The sequence below is a fragment of the Coregonus lavaretus genome (assembly GCF_964263955.1).
Source record: "Coregonus lavaretus genome assembly, chromosome: 1".
NCBI classification, from domain to species: Eukaryota; Metazoa; Chordata; class Actinopteri; order Salmoniformes; family Salmonidae; genus Coregonus; species Coregonus lavaretus.
In genome coordinates this window covers 85,769,376-85,785,222 of record NC_139988.1, presented here as the reverse complement: position 1 = coordinate 85,785,222, position 15,847 = coordinate 85,769,376, and positions in this window count along the sequence as shown.

Sequence of the window (15,847 nt, the reverse complement as noted above, 5' to 3'; positions counted from 1 at the left end):
TGATAGTTGTGAAATGGTTGTGTGATAGCTGTGAAATGGTTTTGTGATAGTTGTGTGATGGTTGTGAGATAGTTGTGAGATGGTTGTGTGATAGTTCTGAAATGGTTGTGTGATAGTTGTGAGATGGTTGTGTGATAGTTGTGAGATGGTTGATAGTTGTGAGATGGTTGTGTGATAGATTAGATTTTAGATTTTAGTCATTTTAGTCATTTAGCAGACGCTCTTATCCAGAGCGACTTACAGTTAGTGAGTGCATTTTTCATAGTTGTGAAATGGTAGTGTGATGGGTGTGTGATAGTTGTGAGATGGTTGATAGTTGTGAGATGGTTGTGTGATGGGTGTGTGATAGTTGTGTGATGGTTGTATTGTGTTTGTTTGTAGTTCCAGGGCGGAGCAGGTGTGGAGGACAGAGAGACTTTCTGATGAGGATGAAGAGTACAGTGACTCACAGAGGAAGAACTGTTAATCTCCGATCAGCCGTCTGGAGGGTGAGAATAAACTTCAAACAAACCTTTAGTAACACTTTACTGCTGTGGCATGTCATCATGATAGGGCTAGTTTAGTGACTTTATTTTTAGTGACTAGAAAAAAGGTGTATTTACCATTTGTAAATTCCATTTAAATTGTGTGTGTTACTGTTGTTGTGTCAGGTGCTGCAGGTGTGTGTGTCCAGACCCTCTCTTTCCTGTGTGCTCTTCACCTGCCAGCCCCTCTCCCTCTCTCACACACTCCTACACACACACACCTTCACCAGCCAACACAGCATGGACATGAGGTTCACCTACTGTGACCAAAGGTAACACACACACACACACACACACACACACACACACACAGAGAGATTCACACACACAACCACAGATTCACACACACACACACACACACACACACACACAGAGAGATTCACACACACACCCACAGATTCACACACACACACACACACACACACACACACACACACACACACACACACACAGATTCACAAACAAACACACATATGCACAAACATACAGATACACACACACACACACACACACACACACAGATGCACAAACAAACACAAACACACACACACACAGATTCACACACACACACACAGATTCACACACAAACACACACATGCACAAACATACAGATGCACACACACTCCCACAAACACATGTAAAATATACACAAAACCATAATCTGTGTGTGCGTGTGTGTGTTGTAGGGTGACTGGGTTTTTAAGTTATCATCCAGAGGAGCTGCTGGGTGTCTCTGTGTATGAGCTGTGTCACACTCTGGACTTACACACTCTGACCAAGAGCCACCAGAACCGTGAGGACACACACACACACATGCACACACACACACACACACACACACACACACACACACACACACACACACACACACACACACACACACACACACACACACACACACACACACACACACACACACACACACACACACACACACACACACACACACACTCGTATGTCCTGTATTGGAGGCACTATCTCCCAAGCACTAACCAGATGCTCTTCCCCCTCTCTCTCCAGTGTGTTCTAAGGGCCAGTCAGTGAGTGGGGTGTACAGGGTGTTGGTGAGAGGGGGAGGGTACATGTGGGCGGAGACTCACAGTGCTGTCATCGCTAAACCCCGCCCAACACAGCCACACCCATCAAAGCCACACCCATCTAAGCTCTCACCACCACCCTTCATTGCTTGTGTCACCTACATCCTCAGGTAGGAGGGGCCACAGAGTTGTCACATTATGTATGCTGTAGCCATAGTATTGTAAAGAGTATTTTAGAGATAGCATTGTAGAGATAATATTAAAGAGATAGCATTGTAGAGATAATATTAAAGAGATAGTATTATAGAGATAATATTAAAGAGATAGTATTGTAGAGATAATATTAAAGAAATAGCGTTTTAGAGATAATATTAAAGTGATACAGTGGCTTGCGAAAGTATTCACCCCCCTAGGCATTTTTCTTATTTTGTTGCCTTACAACCTGGAATTAAAATTGATTTTTCGGGGGTTTGTATCATTTGATTTACACAACATGCCTACCACTTTGAAAATGCAAAATATTTTTTCTTGTGAAACAAACAAGAAATTAGACAAAAAAACAGAAAACTTGAGCGTGCATAACTATTCACCCCCCCCCCCCCCCCCCAAGTCAATACTTTGTAGAGCCACCTTTTGCAGCAATTACAGCTGCAAGTCTCTTGGGGTATGTCTCTATAAGCTTGGCACATCTAGCCACTGGGATTTTTGCCCATTCTTCAAGGCAAAACTGCTCCAGCTCCTTCAAGTTGGATGGGTTCCGCTAGTGTACATCAATCTTTAAGTCATACCACATATTCTCAATTGGATTGAGGTCTGGGCTTTGACTAGGCCATTCCAATACATTTAAATGTTTCCCCTTAAACCACTCGAGTGTTGTTTTAGCAGTATGCTTAGGGTCATTGTCCTGCTGGAAAGTGAACCTCCATCCCAGTCTCAAATCTCTGGAAGGCTGAAACAGGTTTCCCTCAAGACTTTCATTGTATTTAGCGCCATCTATCATTCCTTCAATTCTGACCAGTTTCCCAGTCCCTGCCGATGAAAAACATCCCCACAGCATGATGCTGCCACCACCATGCTTCACTGTGGGGATGGTGTTCTCGGGGTGATGAGAGGTGTTGGGTTTTGTGCCAGACATTTTAGTTGTGTCATCTGACCAGAGTACCTTCTTCCATATGTTTGGGGAACACCAAACGTGTTTGCTTATTTTTTTCTTTAAGCAATGGCTTTTTTTCTGGCCACTCTTCCGTAAAGCCCAGCTCTGTGGAGTGTACGGCTTAAAGTGGTCCTATGGACAGATACTCCAATCTCCGCTGTGGAGCTTTGCAGCTCCTTCAGGGTTATCTTTGGTCTCTTTGTTGCCTCTCTGATTAATGCCCTCCTTGCCTGGTCCGTGAGTTTTGGTGGGCGGCCCTCTCTTGGCAGGTTTGTTGTGGTGGCATATTCTTTCAATTTTTTAATAATGGATTTAATGGTGCTCCGTGGGATGCTCAAAGTTTCTGATATAAAAATAAAAAAACCTACCCTGATCTGTACTTCTCCACAACTTTGTCCCTGACCTGTTTGGAGAGCTCCTTGGTCTTCATGGTGCCGCTTGCTTGGTGGTGCCCCTTGCTTAGTGGTGTTGCCTTTCAGAACAGCTGTATATATACTGAGATCATGTGACAGATCATGTGACACTTAGATTGCACACAGGTAGACTTTATTTAACTAATTATGTGACTTCTGAAGGTAATTGGTTGTCCCAGATCTTATTTAGGGGCTTCATAGCAAAGGGGGTGAATACATATGCATGCACCACTTTTCCGTTATTTATTTTGTATAATTTTTTGAAACAAGTTATTTTTTTAATTTCACTTCACCAATTTGGACTATTTTGTGTATGTCCATTACATGACATCCAAATAAAAATCCATTTAAATTATAGTTTGTAATGCAACAAAATAGGAAAAACGCCAAGGGGGATGAATACTTTTGCAAGGCACTGTAGCGTTGTAGAGATAATATTAAAGAGATAGCATTGTAGAGATAACATTAAAGAGATAGCATTGTAGCTGTAGCATTGTTGCAACTCTGTCACAACGTGTGGTATTGCTGTAAGCGTGTGTGTGTCTAAAGGCAGTGTGTATGTGTGTGTGTGTGTGTGTGTGTGTGTGTGTGTGTGTGTGTGTGTGTTTCAGTGGTGTCAAGGAGCCAACTCAGCTGCTGTCTCTGGGCCAGATGAACTGAAGGGAGTAACATCTAGCCCCTTCATGGACCACTCTCAGGATGGACTTTGATTAGCTTTCATTTTTCATTCTATAAAGAAATTCTGCATTTTCTCCATAAAATCTTAGCTTTTTTTTGTATAACTGTAGCTACATACTGTGAAACAGACACTGTGAATATATGAATGTGATTAAGACTGTTTGCTAATAAATAATCATATCCACTTCTCTCTCTGTGGAACATGCAGCTGCAGTGTACAATGTTGTTGTTGCCTTTGGCCTGTGGTTTGTGGTTGATAGACTGCTGAGCGAAGGTTATGATCAAAGGTGTAGGAAGTCTTGGGGTTTGACTAATATTAAACGACGGTTTGCCCGTTCTGACGTAATCGCGACCTCTCCCTGGCCTCTCTGAGCTTACAGTTGAAGTCTGAAGTTTACATACACTTAGGTTGGAGTCATTAAAACTCGTTTTTCAACCACTCCACACATTTCTTGTTAACAAACTATAGTTTTGGCAAGTCGGTTAGGACATCTACTTTGTGCATGACACAAGTAATTTTTCCAACAATTGTTTACAGACAGATTATTTCACTTATAATTCACTGTATCACAATTCCAGTGGGTCAGAAGTTTACATACACTAAGTTGACTGTGCCTTTAAACAGCTTGGAAAATTCCAGAAAATGATGTCATGGCTTTAGAAGCTTCTGATAGGCTAATTGATATAATTTGAGTCAATTGGAGGTGTGCCTGTGGATGTATTTCAAGGCCTACGTTCAAACTCAGTGCCTCTTTGCTTGACATCATGGGAAAATCAAAAGAAATCAGCCAAGACCTCAGAAATCTTTTTTTAGACCTCCACAAGTCTGGTTCATCCTTGGGAGCAATTTCCAAACGCCTGAAGGTACCACGTTCATCTGTACAAACAATAGTACGCAATTATAAACACCATGGGACCACGCGGCCGTCATACCGCTCAGGAAGGAAACGCGTTCTGTCTCCTAGAGATGAACGTACTTTGGTGCGAAAAGTGCAAATCAATCCCAGAACAACAGCAAAGGACCTTGTGAAGATGCTGGAGGAAACAGGTACAAAAGTATCTATATCCAGAGTGAAACGAGTCCTATATCGACATAACCTGAAAGGCCGCTCGGCAAGGAAGAAGCCACTGCTCCAAAACCGCCATAAAAAAGCCAGACTACGGTTTGCAACTGCACATGGGGACAAAGATCGTACTTTTTTGAGAAATGTACTCTGGTCTGATGAAACAAAAATATAACTGTTTCGCCATAATGACCATTGTTATGTTTGGAGGAAAAAGGGGATTGCTTGCAAGCCGAAGAACACCATCCCAACCGTGAAGCATAGGGGTGGCAGCATCATGCTGTGGGGGTGCTTTGCTGCAGGAGGGACTGGTGCACTTCACAAAATAGATGGCATCATGAGGAAGGAAAATTATGTGGATATATTGAAGCAACATCTCAAGACATCAGTCAGGAAGTTAAAGCTTGGTCACAAATGGGTCTTCCAAATGGACAATGACCCCAAGCATACTTCCAAAGTTGTGGCAAAATGGCTTAAGGACAACAAAGTCAAGGTATTGGAGTGGACATCACAAAGCCCTGACCTCAATCCTATAGAACATTTGTGGGCAGAACTAAAAAAGTGTGTGCGAGCAAGGAGGCCTACAAACCTGACTCAGTTAGGAATGGGCCAAAATTCACCCAACTTATTGTGGGAAGCTTGTGGAAGGCTACCCGAAACGTTTCACCCAAGTTAAACAATTTAAAGGCAATGCTACCAAATACTAATTGAGTGTATGTAAACTTCTGACCCACTGGGAATGTGATGAAAGAAATAAAAGCTGAAATAAATCATTCTCTCTACTATTATTCTGACATTTCACATTCTTAAAATAAAGTGGTGATCCTAACTGACCTAAGACAGGGAATTTTTACTAAGATTAAAGGTCAGGAATTGTGAAAAACTGAGTTTAAATGTATTTGGGCAAGGTGTATGTAAACTTCCAACTTCAACTGTATGCTGTGTTCAGCTGCTCGTCAGAGCTTCCTGTTTCCTAGTTGTGATGCCGGAAATGCGACTTTGTTTCATTCATGTGTTTTTTGGTCTGAACATTTCTTCAACCAATAAGTTTTTAGCTAGCTTGATAAGCTAGCCAACGTTGCTTATAATTAAGTTAGCTAGCTTGCTTAACATTGACAATATGGTCAAACCAGCTACATTCTCCATATTGTAGTTGTCAAAACGGATTTGCCGTCATCTTTTGGTTGAAAAGGTCAAAGGTCAGTGGTGAAACTTCACAACTAGGCAATTCAGGCAACAACATTTTCTCCAAGTTTCCCAGTTGTAATTCCGACTTAGAGGGTCATTCAAGTGAAACTTCCCAGTCGGAACTTCCGATAACTCCGATAGCATGTGAACGCAGCATACAACTAGGCTATACATCCTGTGAGGTTTTGATCTGGGTCATGACATGTGGGGCGGCACCATCTGACTGCAGCAACACACACACACACATACACACACGCCTGAGGCCAACTGGAGATCCGTCTGAGACGTGGACAAACAGACAGACACGAAACGAAACCACAGCAACCACAGTTTCCTGTAGAGAGACACACAACTGGAGCGTTCTCGTGGGAACCTTTTAAACTCTTCACCTCTCAACCTCCCTACACACACACACACACACACACACACACACACACACACACACACACACACACACACACACACACACACACACACACACACATACACACACACACACACACACTGATGCTTTACACACTACCTCTACCTCCTATGTTTCAGACCCCTCCCTCTACAGAGACACCCCTGGTCTCAATCTACTATAGACACCCCTGGTCTCAATCTACTATAGACACCCCTTTTCTCAATAATCTACTGTAGACACCCCTTTTCTCAATAATCTACTGTAGTTTCCCTCTACAGAGACACCGCTGGTCTCAATAATCTACTGTAGACACCGCTGGTCTCAATAATCTACTGTAGACACCGCTGGTCTCAATAATCTACTGTAGACACCCCTGGTCTCAATAATCTACTGTAGACACCCCTGGTCTCAATAATCTACTGTAGTTTCCCTCTACAGAGACACCGCTGGTCTCAATAATCTACTGTAGACACCGCTGGTCTCAATAATCTACTGTAGACACACCTGGTTTCAATAATCTACTGTAGACACCACTGGTCTCAATAATCTACTGTAGACACCGCTGGTCTCAATAATCTACTGTAGACACCGCTGGTCTCAGTAATCTACTGTAGACACCGCTGGTCTCAATAATTTACTGTAGACACCCCTGGTCTCAATAATCTACTGTAGACACCGCTGGTCTCAGTAATCTACTGTAGACACCGCTGGTCTCAATCTACTATAGACACCCCTGGTCTCAATCTACTATAGACACCCCTTTTCTCAATAATCTACTGTAGACACCCCTGGTCTCAATAATCTACTGTAGTTTCCCTCTACAGAGACACCGCTGGTCTCAATAATCTACTGTAGACACCGCTGGTCTCAATAATCTACTGTAGACACCGCTGGTCTCAATAATCTACTGTAGACACCGCTGGTCTCAATAATCTACTGTAGACACCCCTGGTCTCAATAATCTACTGTAGACACCCCTGGTCTCAATAATCTACTGTAGACACCCCTGGTCTCAATAATCTACTGTAGTTTCCCTCTACAGAGACACCGCTGGTCTCAATAATCTACTGTAGACACCGCTGGTCTCAATAATCTACTGTAGACACACCTGGTTTCAATAATCTACTGTAGACACCACTGGTTTCAATAATCTACTGTAGACACCGCTGGTCTCAATAATCTACTGTAGACACCGCTGGTCTCAATAATCTACTGTAGACACCGCTGGTCTCAATAATCTACTGTAGACACCGCTGGTCTCAATAATCTACTGTAGACACCCCTGGTCTCAATAATCTACTGTAGACACCCCTGGTCTCAATAATCTACTGTAGTTTCCCTCTACAGAGACACCGCTGGTCTCAATAATCTACTGTAGACACCGCTGGTCTCAATAATCTACTGTAGACACACCTGGTTTCAATAATCTACTGTAGACACCACTGGTCTCAATAATCTACTGTAGACACCGCTGGTCTCAATAATCTACTGTAGACACCGCTGGTCTCAGTAATTTACTGTAGACACCGCTGGTCTCAATAATTTACTGTAGACACCGCTGGTCTCAATAATCTACTGTAGACACCGCTGGTCTCAATAATCTACTGTAGACACCCCTGGTCTCAATAATCTACTGTAGACACCCCTGGTCTCAATAATCTACTGTAGTTTCCCTCTACAGAGACACCGCTGGTTTCAATAATCTACTGTAGACACCGCTGGTCTCAATAATCTACTGTAGACACCGCTGGTCTCAATAATTTACTGTAGACACCGCTGGTCTCAATAATTTACTGTAGACACCCCTGGTCTCAATAATCTACTGTAGACACCGCTGGTCTCAATAATTTACTGTAGACACCCCTGGTCTCAATAAGCTACTGTAGACACCCCTGGTCTCAATAAACTACTGTATCTTATTTTCTTAGTCTCCTTCCCTCAACCTGCACTGATGTGAAAAAACTGGACTAGATAAAGTAAACATTGTAGTCATCCTCCATACTACTTTCCTCAGTTCTGTTCTGATGTGTTGTCAGATCAGATGAACGTGATATATGGGTTATATGAGGAGAGGAGGGGATGAGGGGAAGCCACTGTAGACTGTAGAGCCGGGGCAGCAGGTAGCCTAGCGGGTAACTGAAAGGTCGCTGGTTCGAATCCCCTAGATGAAAAATGTGCTGATGTGCCCTTGAGCAAGGCACTTAACCGTAATTGCTCTGGATAAGAGCCTCTGCTAAATTACTAAAATGTAAACGTAAGCTGCACTGAGAGCATCAGCAGGTGTTGGGAGGGCTGCTGGAGCCATCTAGTGGCTAATAGGTGTCAATGCTCCTCTTATCAGCTGTTACTATTGTGTTTTTACAGGGCAGTGTAATACACTATGGTGGCCAGATGGTGGCAGCATAGTAGTCTGAATGATCTGCTGGGGGAAACCTATCCCCCCCCCCCCCCTCCCTGTCCACATGCACATTAACCTTCTGCATACCCCCATATCACATTTCTCCCAACCCTGGGAAGGCAGCTGTGGCTGGGCGAGGCTGCTCAGGCAATTGCCAGGCTCCTGGAGCTCCACCAGGCCCCAGGTCCCTCACACTCCACTGGGTCACCTTGACTTTCAGCAGGGTCAAAACCAGGAAGTGTCACCCTGAAACACTACCAGTCAGTCAGTGAGCGGTTAACCTATGTGACTGGAACAGCACTTTTAGACAAATGAGTGACCTAACTAAAGTAAGGGATTTAATCAAAGATTAAGATAACTGTATAGTTAACGCTTCTGTTCCCTCCCCTCTTCACTCTTCAATTCACTGTGAAGAGACGAGGGAGATGGAGAGAGACACTTTGACTCTAGATAGGTCTATATTGAGACATTCTCATGAGAGAGTGGAGCAAGATAGAAAAGGAGAGTAGGGAGAGAGAGAGCGAGAGAGGGAGAGAGAGAGAGAGAGAGAGAGAGAGAGAGAGAGAGAGAGAGAGAGAGAGAGAGAGAGAGAGAGAGAGAGAGAGAGAGAGAGAGAGAGAGAGAGAGAGAGAGAGAGAGAGAGAGAGAGAGAGAGAGAGAATGAGAGAGAGAGGGGGAGAGACAGAGAGAGAGAGAGAGAGAATTCTCCTGGTAATTCAGTCTTGACAACAACAATTTCCATCTCACTCCTCTGACTCTCTGTTCCTGGCTCACCTCTTTCCTTTGGAAACGTAAAAAGAGCTGACGCTTTCTCTGTCATATTCTACATGACATGAGTTACATGTTTGTTCTACACAGTGTATTTCTATCTAAACATTTGGTAACGTTCTTGCCCTCCTGAACAGACCTCTGTTTACAACCTCCTCATCCCCCTCCCCCCTCCTCAGCCAGTGGTCGGTGGGTGTTGTCCGGTAGTCAGCCAATGACGGGCCAGCGTTCACCCTTTGAAACATGACCATGATAAATCACTGACTGGCAGCGTAGAGCGGACAACAAGAGGGAGGAAGAGGGGGAGGAGGAGAGGGGGAGGGGTGAGTGAGAAACATTTAATATGGAGAGAGAGAAAGAGAAAGAGAAAAGGGGTAGAAAGAAAAGGAGAGAAAGGAAAGGGTATAGAGAACGAGTAGAGAGTGAGAGAGAGAGAGAGGAGGGAAGGAGGGAGGGAGGGAGGGAGAGAGAGAGAGAGAGAGAGAGAGAGAGAGAGAGAGAGAGAGAGAGAGAGAGAGAGAGAGAGAGAGAGAGAGAGAGAGAGAGAGAGAGAGAGAGAGAGAGAGAGAGAGAGAGAGAGAGAGAGAGAGAGAGAGAGAGAGAGAGAGAGAGAGAGAGAGAGAGAGAGAGAGAGAGGAGAAAAAAGGGAGAGACAGTAGGAGAGATAAGCAAAGGTGACTGTCTTTGTATCTGTGAAGAGAGAGAGAGAGAGGTCAGAGTCCATCCCTCTCTGACCGTTATTAGTATTCTGCTAATAGAACACCTGTTATAATGGGACAGGGATTGTACTTGGGAGACACACACAGCTCTAGGACGGATGCATCATTGTGAAGTGATGTGTGACTGACTGGGTGTGAACCTGGGTTGTCTGTGTGTTGAGGTGTCTCGCTGAACCACGCTCATGTGTTGAGTAACTTTTGATTAAGACATGAAGACTTGCTTTAGTTTAGGCTAGTGTTGTTTACCACAGTGTTGTGGTATGCGGACGACCTGGGTCAAACCAGGTCGTGTGTGTGTGTGTGTGTGTGTGTGTGTGTGTGTGTGTGTGTGTGTGTGTGTTTAGCACAAGGGACAGTGAGTCCCACATCTGTTTGGTGGAAAATATACAAGTGAAAGGTTGAGATGGCTGTTACATACTCAGTCTTCATCCGTCAGCAAAGTTCATAAAGGTGTTTGACCTGGCAGAACAGTAATAGGAGATAAGGAATTATTACATTATAAGTACAGAGATGATTTTATCAGACTGATGAGGAAATATTGAATTGATTACACATCACTCTGAGACACTCTGCCTTTACACACACAGCAGCTAACCACATACCTGTTCCTCAGTGGAGAGGAGTGCATATGTATGTCTGTGTGTCTGTGTGTCTGTGTGCTTGTGATCCCAGATGGCCTCACCTTAAATAAAATAATAATTTGATTTTCCCGCTCGGTTTGTGCAAGCGTGTGTGTGTGTTTGTACCAGGATCAGATCTAATCTTATCTCGTGTTCAGAGTCCACAGGTGCAGGCTGGGGTCAGGGCCTCTATTCAGACAGACTCAACACAATTTGGTTGAATATATGTAGATATCCTACACACAGCAATGCACAACCTCACACAACTACGTACAGCTAGCTACACACCCCATGGAAATATGGGACACTAGGACAGGTTTTTAGGAATTTGTCAAATGTACTAGACACACATACATACATGCGTGCACACGCACACACACGTGTATTGTTCGAATTCCTAAAAACCTGTCTTAGTGTGCCTATTTCCATGTGGTGTGGTTGTGTGTAGTTGTGTGCATGATATCCACAGATAATAAACCAAACTCCCGTATGAACTTGATCTGATGAATCTACCCTCTAACTGTCCATCAAGTTTTGTGGAGTATTTATACTACATGGGGCTTCTTTACATTTTTCAGTCGCTTGAAAGCTACTTTTCTTAGGTACATACTGCAGTGGGCTAAATCAGGGTCACACAGAGTGTTTCTTGGTAGTCTTAAGCAAATCTACTTTGAATCCAAAGTATACACCTCACACATGGTTATGGGCTTTAAAAAAAAGAAGACACCTGCACCATGTCAGATATAGAGAGTAAATGTATTCCATTTTGAGTTTGCATCCCAATATTACACTTTATATACATCACAGAAGACTGAAATATAACAAAACCGTTTGACATAGAAACACCGGATTTTTGGCACACAAAAAAAAGAACAGTTTATTAATTATGAAAAATATGAATAACATTCCATCCATGGGGCCACTAGAGGGCGGTTTGGTCATTTGACTGCAGGAAAGGGCCTACTCTGTAGTATAGTTATTGACTTTCCACTCAAGGATAGCTTTGCTGTAGCTTAGCTATTTCATCAGTCATTGGTAGCTTATTAGCTTCCCTACACTACATACTCAAACAACATGGGCAGGGCTGGACTCATCATCAGGACAAGTTTCAGGGCTTATTCAGGAATGTCACAGAATGTCCAGGTAGACAGGTACTGTGTAGAATAGACACAAGGCTCTGTCCTAAAGAGAGAGCAGGTGTGGTCAGTGGTGTGGGCGTGAATATCTGCAGATCTGTTATCGAGAGAGCAGTGAGAGTTGAGCTGCAAGGGAGAGAGCGCCAGATAGAACCTGCTGCCGGTTTGTGTGTGTGTGCGTGCCTGCGTGCGTGTTTGTGTGTACGTAGGTCTGTGTCTTGTTAAACCAGGGCAGCAGGTCGTTACTGGACAAGAGAGGAGGCACGTCTCAAAATGGACCTCTGCCAGGGGCGAGAGGAGGGGAGAGCTAGGTATCCGTTGCTGAATCCCACATCGACCACTACCCTTCATTCTCCCTTGTCACTCCTGTAGATCTCTTCTGTTCGGGGTGGTACAGAAGAGAGTGCACCCTGGACCCCAGCAAAAGGAAAACAGGTCGGTCAGAGGGCCATATCCTGATTGGACGCTGTCTTATCTTTGGTTTATGATTGGCTCAGACCTCAGATCAGGCAGTAAATTAGTCCTACTGACAAACACAGCGATTGAGGACAGCCATAAATAATATAATCATTCAACAATAACTACAATAAAATAACATACACACTCTTTCATCTCTCTCTCTCTCTCGCTCTCTTTGTCTCTCCCTCCCTCCCTCCCTCTCCCTCCCTCTATCTGAGGTGATCTGTGAAGTGCTGATCGAAGCAGGAGAGGCAACCCTTCGGAAGGGAAAGAGGAGAGAGAGAGACAAAGTTTAGATCTATATCTACATTTACTTTACATTTACGTCATTTAGCAGACGCTCTTATCCAGAGCGACTTACAAATTGGTGCATTCACCCTATAGCCAGTGGGATAACCACTTTACAATATGTTTTTTTTTTCTTTCTTTTTTTTGGGGGGGGGGGGGGGGGGGGGTAGAAGGATTACTTTATCCTATCCCAGGTATTCCTTAAAGAGGTGGGGTTTCAAATGTCTCCGGAAGGTGGTGTGTGACTCCGCTGTCCTGGCGTCGTGAGGGAGCTTGTTCCACCATTGGGGTGCCAGAGCAGCGAACAGTTTTGACTGGGCTGAGTGGGAACTATGCTTCCGCAGAGGAAGGGGAGCCAGCAGGCCAGAGGTAGATGAACGCAATGCCCTCGTTTGGGTGTAGGGACTGATCAGAGCCTGAAGGTACAGAGGTGCCGATCCCCTCACAGCTCCATAGGCAAGCACCATGGTCTTGTAACAGATGCGAGCTTCAACTGGAAGCCAGTGGAGTGTGCGGAGGAGCGGGGTGACGTGAGAGAACGTGGGAAGGTTGAACACCAGACGGGCTGCGGCATTCCGGATGAGTTGTAGGGGTTTAATGGCACAGGCAGGGAGCCCAGCCAACAGCGAGTTGCAGTAATCCAGACGGGAGATGACAAGTGCCTGGATTAGGACCTGTGCCGCTTCCTGTGTAAGGCAGGGTCGTACTCTCCGAATGTTGTAGAGCATGAACCTGCAGGATCGGGTCACCGCCTTGATGTTAGCGGAGAACGACAGGGTGTTGTCCAGGGTCACGCCAAGGCTCTTCGCACTCTGGGAGGAGGACACAACGGAGTTGTCAACCGTGATGGCGAGATCATGGAACGGGCAGTCCTTCCCCGGGAGGAAGAGCAGCTCCATCTTGCCAGGGTTCAGCTTGAGGTGGTGATCCGTCATCCATACTGATATGTCTGCCAGACATGCAGAGATGCGATTCGCCACCTGGTTATCAGAAGGGGGAAAGGAGAAGATTAGTTGTGTATCGTCAGCGTAGCAATGATAGGAGAGGCCATGTGAGGATATGACAGAGCCAAGTGACTTGGTGTATAGGGAGAATAGGAGAGGGCCTAGAACTGAGCCCTGGGGGACACCAGTGGTGAGAGCACGTGGTGCGGAGACAGCTTCTCGCCACGCCACTTGGTAGGAGCGACCGGTCAGGTAGGACGCAATCCAGGAGTGAGCCGCGCCGGAGATGCCCAGCTCGGAGAGGGTGGAGAGGAGGATCTGATGGTTCACAGTATCAAAGGCAGCAGACAGGTCTAGAAGGACAAGAGCAGAGGAGAGAGAGTTAGCTTTAGCAGTGCGGAGAGCCTCCGTGACACAGAGAAGAGCAGTCTCAGTTGAATGACCAGTCCTGAAACCTGACTGGTTTGGATCAAGAAGGTCATTCTGAGAGAGATAGCAAGAGAGTTGGCTAAAGACGGCACGCTCAATAGTTTTGGAAAGAAAAGAAAGAAGGGATACTGGTCTGTAGTTGTTGACATCAGTGGGATCGAGTGTTGGTTTTTTGAGAAGGGGTGCAACTCTCGCTCTCTTGAAGACGGAAGGGACATAGCCAGCGGTCAAGGATGAGTTGATCAGCGAGGTGAGGTAGGGGAGAAGGTCACCGGAGATGGTCTGGAGAAGAGAGGAAGGGATGGGGTCAAGCGGGCAGGTTGTTGGGCGGCCTGCAGTCACAAGTCGCAGGATTTTATCTGGAGAGAGAGGGGAGAAAGAAGTCAAAGCATAGGGTAGGGCAGTGTGAGTAGGACCAGCAGTGTCATTAGACTTAACAAACAAGGATCGGATGTCGTCAACCTTCTTTTCAAAGTGGTTGACGAAGTCATCCACAGAGAGAGAGGAGGGGGGGGGGATTCAGCAGGGAGGAGAATGTGGCAAATAGCTTCCTAGGGTTAGAGGCAGATGCTTGGAATTTAGAGTGGTAGAAAGTGGCCTTAGCAGCAGAAACAGATGAAGAAAATGTAGAGAGGAGGGAGTGAAAAGATGCCAGGTCGGCAGGGAGTTTAGTTTTCTTCCATTTCCGCTCCGCTGCCCGGAGCTCTGTTCTGTGAGCTCGCAATGAGTCATCAAGCCACGGAGCAGGAGGGGAGGACCGAGCCGGCCTGGGAGGATAGGGGACACAGAGAGTCAAAGGATGCAGAAAGGGAGGAGAGGAGGGTTGAGGAGGCAGAATCAGGAGATTGGAGGGAGAAGGATTGAGCAGAGGGAAGAGATGATAGGATGGAAGAGGAGAGAGTAGTGGGAGAGAGAGAGCGAAGGTTGCGGCGGCGCATTACCATCTGTGTAGGGGCAGAGTGAGTAGTGTTCGAGGAGAGCGAGAGAGAAAAGGAAACAAAGTAGTGGTCGGAGACATGGAGGGGAGTTGCAGTGAGATTAGTAGAAGAGCAGCATCTAGTAAAGATGCTCGGCTCATTCTTTACCTCAGCCAGATCTTTCTCTCTGAGCAGACACTTCATCTCATTCTTCTACTTATACATCAGAGCCTTGGCGACAGAGAGGAAGACACATGCACACGTCAGCTTAAATACTGAATGATGTGCAATTAGTCTTTTCAATGAAAGACAGGGTCATCCCTTCGATGCACATTGTCTGTTATTCCATTCTTAAGAGTGGTGGGCTACTATCAGTTATACATCTGATCTGGTATAACAGATGTTCTCACTATGTGATTTGACAGCGAAAGAGAGAGCATCTGTAACAGGCAGGTGCATCGACGATAGGATCTTGTCTTTCATTATATAGGGGTAACTTTGATGGAATTACCATTTCAACCTTCTGCGTGTTTCACACTCATACACACAAAAAACAAATGGTTCTATATAGTGCCAAATAAGGGTGGTTTGGCTTGTAACCACAGCGGAACCCTTTTTGGTGCTATATGGAACACTTTATAGAACCTTTATGAAGAATGGTTCTATAAATAACCTCTCTCAATCTTAGAGGTTCTTTGTAGAACCA